The following is a 19,006-nucleotide window of genomic DNA, read 5'->3' as shown; positions in this document are numbered from 1 at the left end:
TTAATTTGTTCAGGAGCTCCAAGTGTTTTTGTAATCCAGTGTAGCGGTTATACCGCCAGCATGAAACAGCTCTGGGAACCCTCTGTGTGTGACGGGAAGAAAACCGCCGAGCTCCTCTCCCCTGCACACTCTGGAATTCCACCCTCAGCTGTGTGATGTCCGTTTGTTGCTTCAGTGTTTCCTGGAGTACGGTGTCCTTAGTGAGCCACAATAGTGTGAAGAAAATAGTTCTGGCAACGTTTCAGCTCTTAGCAGAGCCTTTGTCAAGCCTGTTACTTTCTTCTAAATGAGCTCCTTTTATAGCTCTGTCTGTAATGTTAATACAAAGGGGCGGTTTATTGCAATTAGTGAGATCCTTAATAGCTGAACCACCAATGTATTTAGTATAAACAAGACAAAATATGTATGTTTAAAACCGGATGGTTAGTTAGAACTATTTGTATTGATAAGATACACATATCAACAAGTGTGGGACTCTTTTTTTTTCTCTCTCTCTCTAAGAAAAGGGTATATTTAATAGTACCTAATTTTTCAGAGGATAATAAATGAAAGAGAACCTTAAAGTACCTATAGGTGTAAAAACAAAGTGCAAACTTGTGTTCTAATAATAAGGCTGCTTATACTAAAGGCATTCATAATGTAAAATAGAAATATAATAATATAATAACATACATGTACATTGGCTGTTTATTTATAATTAAAAGAGACTTTTATATATACATACATAAATCCTTATCAACTGAAATATTTACTCACATATTTTGTTTTTACAAGAATTTGGCAAATATAATTTAATATTAAATTTTGGCTAAAAAAATTTTTTTAAATTGATTTGGGTTGTTTATATTTTCTATGTTAAAAATTTTTTCTCTTATAAAATGATCTCTCTATAAAAAGTGTGTATATATACAGGGAGTGCAGAATTATTAGGCAAGTTGTATTTTTGAGGATTCATTTTATTATTGAACAATAACCATGTTCTCAATGAACCCAAAAAACTCATTAATATCAAAGCTGAATAGTTTTGGAAGTAGTTTTTAGTTTGTTTTTAGTTTTAGCTATTTTAGGGGGATATCTGTGTGTGCAGGTGACTATTACTGTGCATAATTATTAGGCAACTTAACAAAAAACAAATATATACCCATTTCAATTATTTATTTTTACCAGTGAAACCAATATAACATCTCAACATTCACAAATATACATTTCTGACATTCAAAAACAAAACAAAAACAAATCAGTGACCAATATAGCCACCTTTCTTTGCAAGGACACTCAAAAGCCTGCCATCCATGGATTCTGTCAGTGTTTTGATCTGTTCACCATCAACATTGCGTGCAGCAGCAACCACAGCCTCCCAGACACTGTTCAGAGAGGTGTACTGTTTTCCCTCCTTGTAAATCTCACATTTGATGATGGACCACAGGTTCTCAATGGGGTTCAGATCAGGTGAACAAGGAGGCCATGTCATTAGATTTTCTTCTTTTATACCCTTTCTTGCCAGCCACGCTGTTGAGTACTTGGACGCATGTGATGGTGCATTGTCCTGCATGAAAATCATGTTTTTCTTGAAGGATGCAGACTTCTTCCTGTACCACTGCTTGAAGAAGGTGTCTTCCAGAAACTGGCAGTAGGACTGGGAGTTGAGCTTGACTCCATCCTCAACCCGAAAAAGCCCCACAAGCTCATCTTTGATGATACCAGCCCAAACCAGTACTCCACCTCCACCTTGCTGGCGTCTGAGTCGGACTGGAGCTCTCTGCCCTTTACCAATCCAGCCACGGGCCCATCCATCTGGCCCATCAAGACTCACTCTCATTTCATCAGTCCATAAAACCTTAGAAAAATCAGTCTTGAGATATCTCTTGGCCCAGTCTTGACGTTTCAGCTTGTGTGTCTTGTTCAGTGGTGGTTGTCTTTCAGCCTTTCTTACCTTGGCCATGTCTCTGAGTATTGCACACCTTGTGCTTTTGGGCACTCCAGTGATGTTGCAGCTCTGAAATATGGCCAAACTGGTGGCAAGTGGCATCTAGGCAGCTGCACGCTTGACTTTTCTCAGTTCATGGGCAGTTATTTTGCACCTTGGTTTTTCCACACGCTTCTTGCGACCCTGTTGACTATTTTGAATGAAACGCTTGATTGTTCGATGATCACGCTTCAGAAGCTTTGCAATTTTAAGAGTGCTGCATCCCTCTGCAAGATATCTCACTATTTTTTACTTTTCTGAGCCTGTCAAGTCCTTCTTTTGACCCATTTTGCCAAAGGAAAGGAAGTTGCCTAATAATTATGCACACCTGATATAGGGTGTTGATGTCATTAGACCACACCCCTTCTCATTACAGAGATGCACATCACCTAATATGCTTAATTGGTAGTAGGCTTTCGAGCCTATACAGCTTGGAGTAAGGCAACATGCATAAAGAGGATGATGTGGTCAAAATACTCATTTGCCTAATAATTCTGCACTCCCTGTATATATATATATAAACTTCTAAAAGCTTTAAGAATAAATATATATCTAAGAATCATAAAAATTGTTTATATTATTTGATTAAATTAGGCAGATATATAGGAACAGACTATTATTCTAAAAACCTAGTGGGATACAAATTATTACCTAAGGAAACATGATAGATCCATTTCCAAATTTAGACCATTGGGGATTAGAGTGTTGACATTAAAAATCCACCTTGATTCCAATTGTAAAAGCATTTTTTCCAGGTCTCCTCCCCTACCTTTATCCTTCACTTTCGCTATCCCTATGTAATTAAAATATGTGAGATTACCTCCGTTGCATGTCTTAAAGTGTTTTGCAACTGGGAGATCTTGGTTTCTCTCTTTGTCAGCATTTTCAATTGATGATAGATGCTCTCGTATGCGTTCTCTAAGGGGTCTTGTCGACTCTCCTATATATTGACTCCCACATTTACATTGTATTAAATAAACAATATTTTTATCAGTACATCTAATTAGCTCATTAATTTTAAATTGTTTCCCTGTTGATGATGAGGTAAAACAAGTTGTTTTTTTGGAATATCTGCACAATTTACAAAGATTACAGGAATAAAATCCTCTTAAATCATTACCCAACAGGTTTTTATCTGATCTCTTTTTGGAATTACATACAGTGGGTGCTAATATACTCTTTAAATAATTTGTTTTTCTATACACAAAATGGGGGCGGTCAGATAACTCTTCACCTATACGATTATCTTGTTTCAAAATGTGCCAATGTTTGTGGAAGATGTTCTCATCTTGTAGTTTATGATTTGAATTGTATTTAGTTATATATGGGACTCTTAGATTAGTACATATCCTTGTCTCTTTTGATTTTGGTTGTAGGAGATCATCTCTTTTGACATTCACAGTCTTTTTTCAGATCTCCTCTATTTTATCGCTGTCATACCCTCTTTCTAAAAATATTTTTTTTTTTAAATTTCAGATTGTTGAATGAAATCCTCATCTTTACTGCAATTTTTCTTTATTCTTAACATTTGGCCTACTGGGATATTAGCCTTCCAATTAGTTTGGTTACAGCTTGTAGAATGTATGAAGTTATGGCAGTCAACAGGTTTGAAAAATGTCTTTGTATGTATCTTATTGTTTTCAATCCGGATGTCTAAATCTAAAAACGTGAGATGTTCCTGACTCATTTCCTTAGTGAATATAATGTTTAGGTTGTATAAATTCATTCTTTCAAAAATGTTGTTAAATGATGTGTCTGAGCCATTCCATATTATCAAGACATTCTCTATGTATCTCTTATAGAGGACTAGGTTTGCCCCCACCTCAGCCTCCTTCCAGATACTAGTTTCCCAGAAGCCCATGAATAGATTTGCATTTATTGCTGTTCCACACAGTTGTTCATAGAAGTATTTTTCAAATAAAAAATAATTATGTTAGGATAAATTTTATTCCCTCCAATATAAATTCTCGTTGTACTGCTCTGATTTCTTTGTCTTCTAGTAGAAAGGACCTAACAGCATTTATGCCATCCTCATGGCTTATACATGTATATAATGAAGTTACATCACAAATGATTAACCACATACCTTCTTCCCATTTAACATTTTTCAATATCTTTAAAACCTCAGTTGAATCTTATATTGGAGGGAATAAAATTTATCCTAACACATAGTTTTTTTTTTATTTGAAAAATACTTCTATGAACAACTGTGTGGAACAGCAATGGGGACTAGGTTTGCCCCCAGCTATGCAAATTTATTCATGGGCTTCTGGGAAACTAGTTTCTGGAAGGAGGCTGAGGTGGGGGCAAACCTAGTCCTCTATAAGAGATACATAGACGATGTCTTGGAAAATATGGAACGGCTCAGACACATCATTTAACAAAATTTTTGAAAGAATGAATTTAAACAACCTAAACATTAGATTCACTAAGGAAATGAGTCAGGAACATCTCACGTTTTTAGATTTAGACATCCGGATTGAAAACAATAAGATACATACAAAGACATTTTTCAAACCTGTTGACTGCAATAACTTCATACATTCTACAAGCTGTCACCATACTAATTGGAAGGCTAATATCCCAGTTGGCCAAATTTTAAGAATAAAGAAAAATTGCAGTAAAGATGAGGATTTCATTCAACAATCTGAAATTTTAAAAAATAAATTTTTAGAAAGAGGGTATGACAGCGATAAAATAGAGGAGATCAGAAAAAAGACTGTGAATGTCAATAGAGATGATCTCCTACAACCAAAATCAAAAGAGACAAGGATATGTACTAATCTAAGAGTCCCATATATAACTAAATACAATTCAAATCATAAACTACAAGTTGAGAACATCTTCCACAAACATTGGTACATTTTGAAACAAGATAATCGTATAGGTGAAGAGTTATCTGACCGCCCCCATTTTGTGTATAGAAAAACAAATAATTTAAAGAGTATATTAGCACCCACTGTATGTAATTCCAAAAAGAGATCAGATAAAGACCTGTTGGGTAATGATTTAAGAGGATTTTATCCCTGTAATCTTTGTAAATTGTGCAGATATTCCAAAAAAACAACTTGTTTTACCTCATCATCAACAGGGAAACAATTTAAAATTAATGAGCTAATTAGATGTACTGATAAAAATATTGTTTATTTAATACAATGTAAATGTGGGAGTCAATATATAGGAGAGTCGACAAGACCCCTTAGAGAACGCATACAAGAGCATCTATCATCAATTGAAAATGCTGACAAAGAGAGAAACCAAGATCTCCCGGTTGCAAAACACTTTAAGACATGCAACGGAGGTAATCTCACATATTTTAATTACATAGGGATAGCGAAAGTGAAGGATAAAGGTAGGGGAGGAGACCTGGAAAAAATGCTTTTACAATTGGAATCAAGGTTGATTTTTAATGTCAACACTCTAATCCCCAATGGTCTAAATTTGGAAATGGATCTATCATGTTTCCTTAGGTAATAATTTGTATCCCACTAGGTTTTTAGAATAATAGTCTGTTCCTATATATCTGCCTAATTTAATCAAATAATATAAACAATTTTTATGATTCTTAGATATATATTTATTCTTAAAACTTTTAGAAGTTATATATATATATATATATATATATATATATATATATACACACTTTTTATACAGAGATCATTTTATAAGAAAACATTTTTTTAACATAGAAAATATAAACAACCCAAATCAATTTTAAAAATTTTTTTTAGCCAAAATTTAATATTAAATTATTTTTGCCAAATTCTTGTAAAAACAAAATATGTGAGTAAATATTTCAGTTGATAAGGATTTATGTATGTATATATAAAAGTCTCTTTTAAATATAAATAAACAGCCAATGTACATGTATGTTATTATATTATTATATTTCTATTTCACATTATGAATGCCTTTAGTATAAGCTGCCTTATTATTAGAACACTGAAGTTTGCACTTTGTTTTTACACCTATAGGTACTTTAAGGCTCTCTTTCATTTATTCTCTTCTGAAAAATTAGGTACTGTTAAATATACCCTTTTCTTAGAGAGAGAGAAAAAAAAAAGAGTCCCACACTTGTTGATATGTGTATCTTATCAATACAAATAGTTCTAACTAACCATCCGGTTTTAAACATACATATTTTGTCTTGTTTATACTAAATACATTGGTGGTTCAGCTATTAAGGATCTCACTACTTTCAATAAACCGCCCCTTTGGATTAACATTACAGACAGAGCTATAAAAGGAGCTCATTTAGAAGAAAGTAACAGGCTTGACAAAGGCTCTGCCAAGAGCTGAAACGTTGCCGGAACTACTTTCTTAACACTATTGTGGCTCACTAAGGACACCGTACTCCAGGAAACACTGAAGCAACAAACGGACATCACACAGCTGAGGGTGGAATTCCAGAGTGTATAGGGGAGAGAAGCTCGGCGGCTTTCTTCCCATCACACACAGAGGGTTCCCAGAGCTGTTTCATGCTGGCGGTATAACCGCTACACTGGATTACAAAAACACTTGGAGCTCCTGAACAAATTAAGGTACTGTTTCTCCACGGCTATAACCTGCGCAGGATTTACAATTTACACCAATCCTAAAACTTTGAAATTGAATTGAGCATCATTGTTGCAGCTCATTGTTATTTTGCTTAAATAACCAGGATTCATTTTCTCTCATTAGTACTGCTTTTTTGCTTCCTTAACCCTGTCTGCAGCAGAGGCTAAGTATTTTGAAGTGTCTTTAGAGGCCTTCTCTCTACATAGATAGGTTACTTACAGAGAATTACTCATTTTATATAAACAAGTTTTTATGCATTTATTTATGTACATTTAGTATTGCCTTTTTATATTTATCTCATTGTATGAATTATTTCGCTTACAACTCTTTTAATACATTTAGTAAAGTCTAATTAAATTATATTTTAACATTCATTTCAATTGGCTGTTGTTGTTTTCTTGATCATTTACCTATCATTTGTTAAAAGATTTTTTTTTCTTGATCATTTACCTATCATTTGTTAAAAGATTTTTTTCATATGTGTTAATAGGACATAATCAACTCATATATTTTTGTGACCTGCCCTTTAAGGCGCCCACAGTACTTGCTTTTTCACTTCAATATTCCTTTTGCTAGTTTGTAGGGAACTAGTATCCATCTGTGGTGCTGGTCCTTGCTGTTGGATTTATAGCGCAAGAAGTTTAATCTCTTTTCCAACCTAGCACACATTGTACCTAGCACACATTGTACCTAGCACACACTGTACCTAACACACACTGCACCTGGCACACACTGCACCTGGCACACACTGCGTCTAGCACACACTGTGCCTCACACACACTACACCTATCACACACTGTACCTAGCACACACTGCACCTAGCACACATTGTACCTAGCACACACTGTACCTAGCACACGCAGTACCTAGCACACGCAGTACCTAGCACACACTGTACCTTGCACACACTGTACCTTGCACATGCTGCACCTAGCACACGCTGCACCTAGCACACGCTGTACCTAGCACATGCTGTACCTAGCACACACTGCGCCTAGCACACACTGTACTTAGCACACGCAGTACCTAGCACACATAGTACCTAGCACACACTGCACGTGGCACACGCGGGACCTAGCACCCACTGTACCTAGCACACACTATTCCTACCACCCACTGTACCTATCACACACCGAACCTAGTACACACAATTCCCAGCACTCGCAGTACCTAACACACACTGTGCCTAGCACCCACTGTACCTAACGCACCCTGTACCCAGCACACACTGCACCCAGCACACACTGCACCCAGCACACACTGCACCCAGCACACACTGTACCTAGTACACACTCTTCTCTTATAATATCTATGGAAATAATTAAGCCGTGACTTGTATGTGAGTTAACACTGCCTCGGCAGCTGGCATCATGATGGCAAATATATAGAGAGTATAAATCAAGGTTTTGAGTATGTCAACCTATCCTAGGTCTATATGGCTAGCTGAAGTTTACATCAAATATTAACATCGTCAAAACCTAAATTATGTTGGCAAAATTTAATTTAACAGCATCCTCTCTATATACTATGAATTAGCAGGCTTACTGTTTCACATAGTATCTTTAAAGCAAAACACACAATACTACTTTAGATATTCCTAGGGCACCTTGTAAAAATATAAGCGTATGAGGATTATATGTATATATAAACTCCATGTATAGTGGTTTCAATCATAGTGATGGGAGCGCTCAATTTGTCAGAATCCGTACTTTAGTCCCTATTGAAATAAATAAAAACAATATACAGCTGTACACGCCAAACAAGATAAATTAATCTGAGTATGACTTACATGTAAACTACTGTGTATAGATCCTACAAGGGAACATCAACTATGTAAATATATACTACACTTTTGTGAATTAAAATGCTAAAATAATTAACAGGTAACAAGTTAAGTAGCATTAACCAGCATAAAGTTTCTAGAGTCAGTTATAAATTTTCATATAGTATGCAGTATAGGAGTAAGTAAATGTAGAACTGGTCATATCTCCCATCTCAACATACTTTCATTTAACCCACTCCATGTCGAGAAAATATCAAACGACAGGAACATAGGAATAGAGGATGTCTCAGCATGTTAACTAGGTTCTTAAGAACAGTATGTCTAGTTGTTATAGAGGGGTTCTTAGACATGATTTCAGTAGATGACATATTTCCGGCTCTCTGGTTTCGCTCAATGTCATTGTCATCTCGAGAGGCCTTCTTAGACATAGTAGGGACCTTAAAGTCACATCCTTGGCTCCTGGACCTAGCCCCAAAGTCCCCTCCTAGACCAGGTTTTTCCAGGGATCCCGGCGTCTCAGCTGCCACCAAGTAGATCAGCTCCGGGTTTCTCCTAGTTGTAACTGAGGTGTGCAGCATGCGCCAGGGCTCAGCAGCGTATTCACTCTCCTGCTCTATCAAAACAGGGTTTACCCAACTCCAACCCTCCTGCCCTGACATTGGTCTATCCCAGTAAGGTGCGCAGATATTCCTGGGTCGCGAGAGAGCTTGTCAGCAAGGGCTTTCCTAGGTATACCCCTACTAGTTGCCTGGTATGATGTAGAAACTGGTTGTGCCACAACTATGCCGTTTTCACTAATCCACAAAGGAGCAACAGTACATTTTGTGGCACCTGTAGTCACGATCTCACCATCTACTGTGGGCGATAAGATATGGAAACATGTCCCGTTTCTTTTGCATTCCTGTTCCGGATAACTGTTAAGAGCTGGGGCCCCAAAGCGCTATAAGTAAAAAGAGCTTACTCTGCAGAAGCTGCTACGTCAGGTTGTAGCTCCATTTGTATCGTGAATTCAAACTTGGCTCGGTGTTCATCTAGGAGGCAGCTCAACTCCCTGATAATGCATACCGCAGATGCCATGGTATGATGATTCAGCAAGATTATTGTAATACACTGATCAGAGGCAGTCAAAACTGATGTTGGCTGTATGTGTACAGCCATACTCAATACACAATCCCCAAGCCGTGGCAAATAGTGAGTGAGTGGGAGGTGTAACCCCTGTGGCAGCTGGCCTCTGTTATAGTCTTGCTTTGTACTGCAATCACGGACCCTTCTATCATGTGCCAAGCTTCTGTGGTAGTGTAAGGTGGTATTTTCGGGGGTCTTCATTGAAGTATGTATGTTGTGAGTGAGGCGTTGTCTTACCCCTTATGTCTGCGTACCTCCTTTGTCCCCAAGCTCTTTACCTCAGTCTTATTGGAGCTCAATTGTGTGCCCTTAAGATTCTTGCTTGACTGCCATGATATTGCAAGACGGTCTTGCTGAGGCAACTCCTGCGTATTATTGGGAAAGGCTGCAGTGTTGACGTGTTTCTCTGAGCCGGTTAGACACTACATTTTGAGCTTTAGCCTCAAGCCACCTGTAACCGGTCTATCTTAGATGAAAGGTGTCAGGAATGCATTTGTGGTTTTAAATCAGGTTAGACTGTGTTCCGTTAGAGGAGCTCCCAGGATACGCAGCCATCTTGGTCGGCTATTGGCTCCACCCCTAACAAACACTTTTATTACTATACAATAGGTACAATAGGTACTATTGCTACAGCTGCTTGAGTCAGCAGCTACAAATAGTGGATTTTATGTGGATCATCAAATATAGGGGCTCCTTACTGCATCTGATTTTAAAAAGGGGCTTCTCTGTTTCATGCTATTGCCCAAATAGACAGTGCAGCAGCTCCTTAAACACATCCTGTTGCAGGTCTAACCTAGGGGTTGATAAAAATCCTTTAGAAAAATGTATCAAATTACTGATCTACAAAAATCACATAGACTTTAAAGGTGGTTTTCTGTACAAAAACATCATTTTTTTTAAAGTATTGTGATTGGCCCTTAATGTTTTGAGTAAATCTACGTAAACTTATTTTTTTTTCTATAACACTCTCATGAAAAAATATTCAGAGAGAGTCTGGCATGCTGTCTCATGCCACCTTCTGTCCTGTGTCTACCTATTTGGTGTTAGGTATTAATACAGTTCTGCAGAAATTGAAGAGTTAATTTGCTCAGAAATATAAATAAATATATAAATAATTTGGTAAGTATAACACACTATACTGCAAGAGTCAGTTTTGCATCTTTTTACTTTTAACTTGAATGCCTCTTGCTTTTTTATGGTCCCATGAAATAGGTCCTCTAATGTGCAAGAGAATTTCCTTTGGAAATTACACAGAAATATACATACTTTTGCATTGGTGTAAGTAATCACCATCATTTATATCTAAACTAATCAAAAAATATTTGGAGATTAGGCAGAGGTGCATGCTTGGTGAGGACCCAAATAATCTTTACTGGATCCATGGATTGTGAGCTCATCTGCATTCTGGTATGGATGGTCTGCTCTTTTCCAGCTAAAGCTTGGACATTATTTTCAATTAAAAAAAAAAAAACTTTTACATTAGTTTGCTAATTGCAAGTTTAATCTAATTTCATTTTCCATCAGGCCTGTGTGCCAGGCACACAGCATATACTGTGATTAATTCCTCTGTGCCACCACTCATATCTGGTGGTGTAACATTATTTTCAATTTAAAAAAAAAAAACTTTTACATTAGTTTGCTAATTGCAAGTTTAATCTAATTTCATTTTCCATCAGGCCTGTGTGCAAGGCCCACAGCAAGCATATACTGTGAATAATTCCTCTGTGCTACCACTCATATCTGGTGTTGTAACCCAACATTATTGTAAATTAAAAAAAAAAAACTAATTTACATTAGTTTCTTAGTGTAATCTAATTTCATTTTCCATCAGGCCTGGGTCTCTCAGGCACACAGCATATACTGTTATTAATTGCTCTGTGCCACCACTCATATCTGGTGTTAGATTATTTTAAATTTTAAAAACAAAACTTTTACATTAGTTTGCTAATTTCAAGTTTAATCTAATTTTATTTTCCATCAGGCCTGTGTGCCAGGCCCACAGCAAGCATATACTGTGAGTAATTCCTCTGTGCCACCACTCATATCTGGTGGTGTAATGTAACATTATTGTAAATTACAAAAAAAACAAATTTACATTAGTTTGTTAGTGTAATCTAATTTCATTTTCCATCAGGCCTGGGTCTCTCAGGCACACAGCATATACTGTTATTAATTGCTCTGTGCCACCACTCATATCTGGTGTAACATTATTTTAAATTTAAAAAACAAAACTTTTACATTAGTTTTTCTAATTGCAAGTTTAATCTAATTTCATTTTCCATCAGGCCTGTGTGCCAGGCCCACAGCAAGCATATACTGCGATTAATTCCTCTGTGCCACCACTCATATCTGGTGGTGTAACATTATTGTCAATTTAAAAAAACAAGCAAATTTACATTAGTTTGTTAGTTTAATCTAATTTCATTTTCCATCAGGTCTGGGTCTCTCAGGCACACAGCATATACTGTGATTAATTGCTCTGTGCCACCACTCATAGCTGTTGTAACATTAGTGTAAATTTTGTAAGAATTTTTTTTTACATCAGTCTGCTAGTGTTATTTAATTTTAGTTGCCAGGCCAACCTGCCACTAGTGCCAGCCTGTGTGTCAGGCTCCCAGCATATACTGTGCCTACTTCCATCCCCAGTGCCACCACTTATATCTGTTGTAACATTAGTGTAACTTTAAAAATAAAAAAAAATTACATCAGTCTGCTAGTTTTTTTTAAAAATTTTAGTTTCCAGGCCAGCCTGCCACTAGTGCCAGCCTGTGTGTCAGGCTCCCAGCATATACTGTGCCTACTTCCATCCTCAGTGCCACCACTCATATCTTCTTCTTTCTGGATTGTGAAACATCAGTCTGCTTTTTTGTTTCAGGCTCACAGCGTATACTGTGCCCACTTGCCCAGTGCCAACACTCATATCTTTTTTAATAGTAGTGTAAGTGTAAATTAAAAAAAAAAAACTTTTTGGATTGTGAAACATCAGTCTGCTTTTTTGTTTCAGGCTCACAGCGTATACTGTGCCCACTTGCCCAGTGGCACCACTCATATCTTTTTTAATAGTAGTGTAAGTGTAAATTAAAAAAAATAAACTTTTTGGATTGTGAAACATCAGTCTGCTTTTTTGTTTCAGGCTCACAGCGTATACTGTGCCCACTTGCCCAGTGGCACCACTCATATTTTATTTAATAGTAGTGTAAGTCTACATAAAAAAAAAAAAAATTACAGGCAGAGGCAGGCCACCCCGCAGGGGCCGTCGTGGTGCTGTAATGCTAAGAACAGTACTACTTAAAACAACCTTACCATGGGTCCCAGAGCGCATGTTTTATTATTATATTTTGTAAGGGTAATCATGCAGGCCATATAGACCTCCCCCGATAGGGTGAGTAACAGGTATTAAAATGCTAAGAACAGTACTACTTAACACAACCTTACAATGGGTCCCAGAGCGCATGTTTTATTATTATATTTTGTAAGGGTAATCATGCAGGCCATATAGACCTCCCCCGATAGGGTGAGTAACAGGTATTACAATGCTAAGAACAGTACTACTTAATACAACCTTACAATGGGTCCCAGAATGCATGTTTTATTATTATATTTTGTCAGGGCAATCATGCAGGCCATATAGACCTCCCCCGATAGGGGGAGTTACAGGGATTAAAGTGCTAAGAATAGTACTACTTAATACAATCTAGTTACCATGGGTCACAGACCGCATGTCTTGTTATTATACTTTGTAAGGGTAATCATGCAGGCCATATAGATCTCCCCCGATAGGGGGAGTTACAGGGATTAAAGTGCTAAGAATAGTACTACTTAACACAACCTAGTTACCATGGGTCCCAGAACGCATGTTTAATTATTATACTTTGTCAGGGTAATTATATATCTAACAAATCTATCTATTTATCTTCTATCGATTCTATCTAACTATCAATCTATGTATATCTATCTATCAAATCTATCTATCTCGTGTCCGGACTGTTTTGAGACAGCCACTTGTGTTTTTGCCAAATTTGAAGTAGGAGGACAGACCAATCACAGGGATTAAACTGCTAAGAATAGTACTACTTAAGACAACCTAGTTATACCAGTACCACCATGGGTCCCAGACCGCATGTTTGGTTGTTATACTTTGTCAGGGTAATCATGCAGGCCATATAGACCGCCCCCGATAGGGGGAGTTACAGGGATTAAAGTGCTAAGAATAGTACTACTTAACACAAACTAGTTACCATGGGTCCCAGGCCGCATGTTTTGTTGTTATACTTTGTCAGGGTAATCATGCAGGCCATATAGACCTCCCCCGATAGGGGGAGTAACAGGTATTAATAAACTAATAACAACAGTACTACTTAACACAACCTAGTTACCATGGGTCCCAGACCGCATGTTTGGTTGTTATACTTTGTCAGGGTAATCATGCAGGCCATATAGACCTCCCCCGATAGGGGGAGTAACAGGGATTAAAGTGCTAAGAATAGTACTACTTAACACAACCTAGTTACCATGGGTCCCAGACCGCATGTCTTATTATTATATTTTGTCAGGGTAATCATGCAGGCCATATACACCTCCCGCGATAGGGGGAGTAACAGGGATTAAAGTGCTAAGAATAGTACTACTTAACACAACCTAGTTACCATGGGTCCCAGACCGCATGTTTTATTATTATACTTTGTCAGGGAAATTATATATCTATCAAATCTATTTATCTTCTATCGATTCTATCTAACTATCAATTTATGTATATCTATCTATCTATCTATCTATCTCGTGGCCGGACTGTTTTGAGACAGCCACTTGTGTTTAGGACAAATTTGAAGTAGGAGGACATACCAATCATCTTCTTCCATCTCCCTGTTCCAAAAATGCAGGCCATATAGACCTCCCCCGATAGGGGGAGTAACAGGTAGTAATAAACTGCTAAGAATAGTACTACTTAACACACCACGGGTCCCAGACCGCATGTCTTATTGTTATACTCTGTCAGGGAAATTATATATCTTTCAAATCTATCTATTTATCTACCGAATCTAACTATCAATCGTATCTAACAAATGTATATTGCATCTATTGATCTATGTAATTCGTATCTATCAAATGTATATTGCATCTTTTGATCTATGTAATTTGTATCTATCAAATGAATATTGCATCTATTGATCTATGTAATTCGTATCTATCAAATGTATATTGCATCTATTGATCTATGTAATTTGTATCTATCATTTGTATATTGCATCTATTGATCTATGTAATCTATGTATCTATCTATCAAATCTATCTATCTCGTGGTTGTGCAAATGGACTGTTTGCAGTTGTTTGCGGTGCATTACACAGAGAGTTTGGTCTGTCACTGTGAAGTGGGCGTAACCCTTACACTACCTGATCGATACAACATCATACCTGATGTTTTAAAGCATGTTATTCCAAACAATTTAGGAATGTTAGGTGATTTAGGTCCTTTATGGGTTAAAACCAGACTCTGCATCAACTATGTAATTTTCCATGGGAGTTTTGCCATGGATCCCCCTCCAGCATGCCACAGTCCAGGTGTTAGTACCCTTGAAACAACTTTTCCATCACTATTGTGGCCAGAAAGAGTCCTTGTGGGTTTTAAAGTTTGCCTGCCTATTGAAGTCAATGGGGGGTAGTTATCAAGCCGTCTACTTTTCTGCCTTCGCCGGCCCAATACGCCCGCCTAAGCTCGCCTACCTTCGCCGCCGCGGACCTTGAATACGTTCGCCTAAGTTATCAAAAAAAGCTGTCAAAAAGCTGTGGGGCGATGAGCAGCGGACTGTGAGAGTTATCACTCATCCGATCTCGCTGCCCTTTGGCTTTTTCCCAGCTTTATTGCTAGCCTGTCACTAAGCACTCACACTAAACTACACTGTTCTATCCCTATACCGGAGCCCCCGGAGCCCCCCGCAACTAAATAAAGTTACTAACCCCTAAACCGCCGCTCCTAGACCCTGCCGCAATTCTTATAAATGTATTAACCCCTAAACCGCCGCTCCTAGACCCTGCCGCAACTCTTATAAATGTATTAACCCCTAAACCGCCGCTCCTAGACCCTGCCGCAACTCTTATAAATGTATTAACCCCTAAACCGCCGCTCCTAGACCCTGCCGCAACTCTTATAAATGTATTAACCCCTAAACCGCCGCTCCCGGACACCGCTACCACCTACATTATACCTAGTAACCCCTATCCTGCCCCCCCTACACCGTCGCCCCCTATAATAAAGTTATTAACCCCTCTCCTGCTGATCCCGCACCTCTCCGCAACTAAATAAATAGTTTAACCCCTAAACCGCCGCTCCCTGAACCCGCCACAACCTATATTAAACCTATTAACCCCTATCCTGCCCCCCACTACGCCGCCGCCACTGTAATAAAATTATTAACCCCTAGACCTAAGTCTAACCCTAACGCCCCCCTAACTTAAATATTAATTAAATAAATCTAAATAATATTTCTATTATGAACTAAATTAATCCTATTTAAAACTAAATACTTACCTATAAAATAAACCCTAATATAGCTACAATATAAATAATAATTATATTCTAGCTATCTTAGGATTTATTTTTATTTTACAGGTACCTTTCAATTTATTTTAACTAGGTACAATAGCTATTAAATAGTTATTAACTATTTAATAGCTTACCTAGCTAAAATAAACTGAAATTTACCTGTAAAATAAATCCTAACCTAAGTTACAATTACACCTAACACTACACTATACTTTAATAAATTATTCCTATTTAAAACTAAATACTTACCTGTAAAATAAACCCTAATATAGCTACAATATAAATAATAATTATATTGTAGCTATCTTAGGCCTAGATTTAGAGTTCGGCGGTAGATGGCCTGCTAACGCCAGGCGTGCTTTATGTCTAACGCACGGCATTGTTTGACTCCGGTATTTAGAGTACAAATAAGACCATCTAACGATGCTCCTAACGCATGTATGTCACACGCGTAATCCTGCCCGCGTTAGACAGTCTCCCATAGAGATCAATGGGAAAGGCAAAAAATTGATTTTTTCACCTAACACTCGATCTCGCGAGAATACGCACAGCTCGGTCATATGACGCATACCACATCATGCACAACAATAACACGCCGCAAATGTCACAACAACAATCAATCAACAAAGCACACAAGCATTACACATTCACAAGCGGGGGGATTTGAAATAAAATTATATACGGGGAATACGCATATACTTTAAGATGCGGAAATTCGCAAAATAACAACAAAAATAGAAAAATAATCGCATTCAATAATCGCATTCAATATAACTATATATTAGGACAAACATACATATACAACACTTCACTAAGAACACACCATCGCAAATTCACATTTAAAAAGAATACTATTGGACAATGTTAGTGAAAACGACCACTATGACATCATCGCATTCTACACATTCCACAAATAACTCACAATGAGCATGCGCAAATTCACACAACTAATACACATTGCACTAATATTAATTGATAATAAAGCACACATGAACACAATTTACAACGGAAATTGGTACATCATTAAACATTTACACAGGGTATATAAGCACCACACAAGCAGGGCTTCTTTGACTGTGTTGCTGGTGGGTCTTTGGAGATTGGAGGTTTAAGATTAGAGAGTTGGTGAATTATTGTGAGTGAGTTAGTGAGTTAGTGTTAGCGTGAGAGTCAGTTGTTAGTGTTATCGTGAGTTAGTGGGAGTGGGAGAGAGTCTGTTAGTGGGAGCGTGAGTGAGTTAGTGGGAGTGGGAGTTGTTAGTGAGAGTTGTTAGTGGGAGCGTCAGTTAGTGGTAGTTAGTGAGAGTTAGTGGGAGTGTTTGTTAGTGAGAATTATTAGTAGTGTGTTAGTGAGAATTAGTAGTAGTGTGAGTTAGCGAGCGAGTGATTTTTCTGTACACTTAACACATTTACACGCAAACACATTCAATACATACATACACTTATCAATAACACTACATACACTCCATACCCCATACCCCCTCATACTACACTCCATACCCCATTCCTTGTAGTCCCATTCCCTTTCATCCCATTTACTCTTATCCCATACCCCATACCCATCCCATACCCATCCCCTAGTTACATTTAGTTTACATATCCTCCTTTTAGTCTTATTCTTCTTTTGGTTTATTTAAATACTCCTTACCCTCTTTGTTTTTTTACATCCCTCTCACACTTTAAGCACCTTTTTTGTCTTTTTACTTCTTTATTTTGACCCCCTTTCATTTCATCACACTCACTTTTTGTTTGATTATTTGGGGTTTAGTTTAGGGAACAGATGGAGGCCAGGCAGGGGACAGGTAGAGGGGGGAGGAGAGGGAGGGGGAGAGGAACAGGGCAGGAAGGGGAGCAGGAAGGGAGGCAGGAAGCGGGGGTGGAAGCGGTGGGTGGACCCAGCCACTTGGTTCAAGATGACCAAGTGGCTGGGCCCAGTGGCGGTCAGAGTAGGGCTTCACAGTCCGGGAAACAGAGGGCATCGTCACAGGGGAAGGCCAAGGCGACTAGGGAGGCGAGGTTTTCGATGGAGGAGAAGGAGGCCCTCGTAGAGGCCTATATGGCCAGGCATAGGATGCTGCAGCACCAGAAGACAACCCCGACTGACAAGAGGAGGCTCTGGAATGAGATCAGAAATGCAGTCAATGCAGTGGGTGGCCGGAACAGAGATCTGGATTCCATAAAACATCGCTACCGGGACTGTAAAATGGATCTCAAAAAAAAAGTTAAGTCTGGAGGCCCGACATGCCGCAGGAACCGGTGGCGGACCTGCCCTGGAAGTAGAGTACTGCTGATGGGAGGAAATGTTGCGGCCCAGCATCTCCGAGGTGGAAGTAGTCGGTATCGGAGGAATTGATACTGGGAACCTGCCACTCTCATCTGACGGTAAGCTCATTGAACAATAAATTCACATACAAATGTATTTCAAGGGACACTATACGCAAACCTTTACTTTCATGATTGAGGTAGCGAATACAATTTGACAAAACATTCAAATGTACTTATATTACCTAATTTGAATCCTTCTTGAGATATATTTTAATGAAGAAATAGCCATGCACACGGTGAAACAATCACAGGAGGCAGCTATATTCAGCTAACAATCAGCATCTTATAAGCATATTTAGATATGCTTTTCAGCAAAGAATATCCAGAGAATGAAGCTAATTAGATAATAAAAGTACATTAGAAAGTTGATAATAAATGTATGCTTCTAAATCATGAAAGATAAAACATTGGGTTTTATGTCCCTTTAAGGATCAGATTAATGCTATAACGTTCTTTACACGCATTCAATTACTTTGCGGTTACATCAGTATCTAGGCTGTAGGTTAGGTGTGCATTTAAACAGACTGAAAACAAACGGAAAAACATTAACATTGACCACAGATATCACAAACACGGTTTTGAAAAAGCGGAAATCGTATTGATTGTTTGTTAGATTTCAAAGTGGATTAATGATTCTGCATTTGTAATTGTATCGTAAGCTAAGTCATTTAAAGCATCATTTGCAAATATGCTAATATATACATTTATTT

This window comes from Bombina bombina, chromosome 4 (genome assembly GCF_027579735.1).
Source record: "Bombina bombina isolate aBomBom1 chromosome 4, aBomBom1.pri, whole genome shotgun sequence".
Classification (NCBI taxonomy): domain Eukaryota; kingdom Metazoa; phylum Chordata; class Amphibia; order Anura; family Bombinatoridae; genus Bombina; species Bombina bombina.
The sequence above is the reverse complement of the archived record's forward strand: the minus strand, read 5'-3'. Positions refer to the sequence as shown.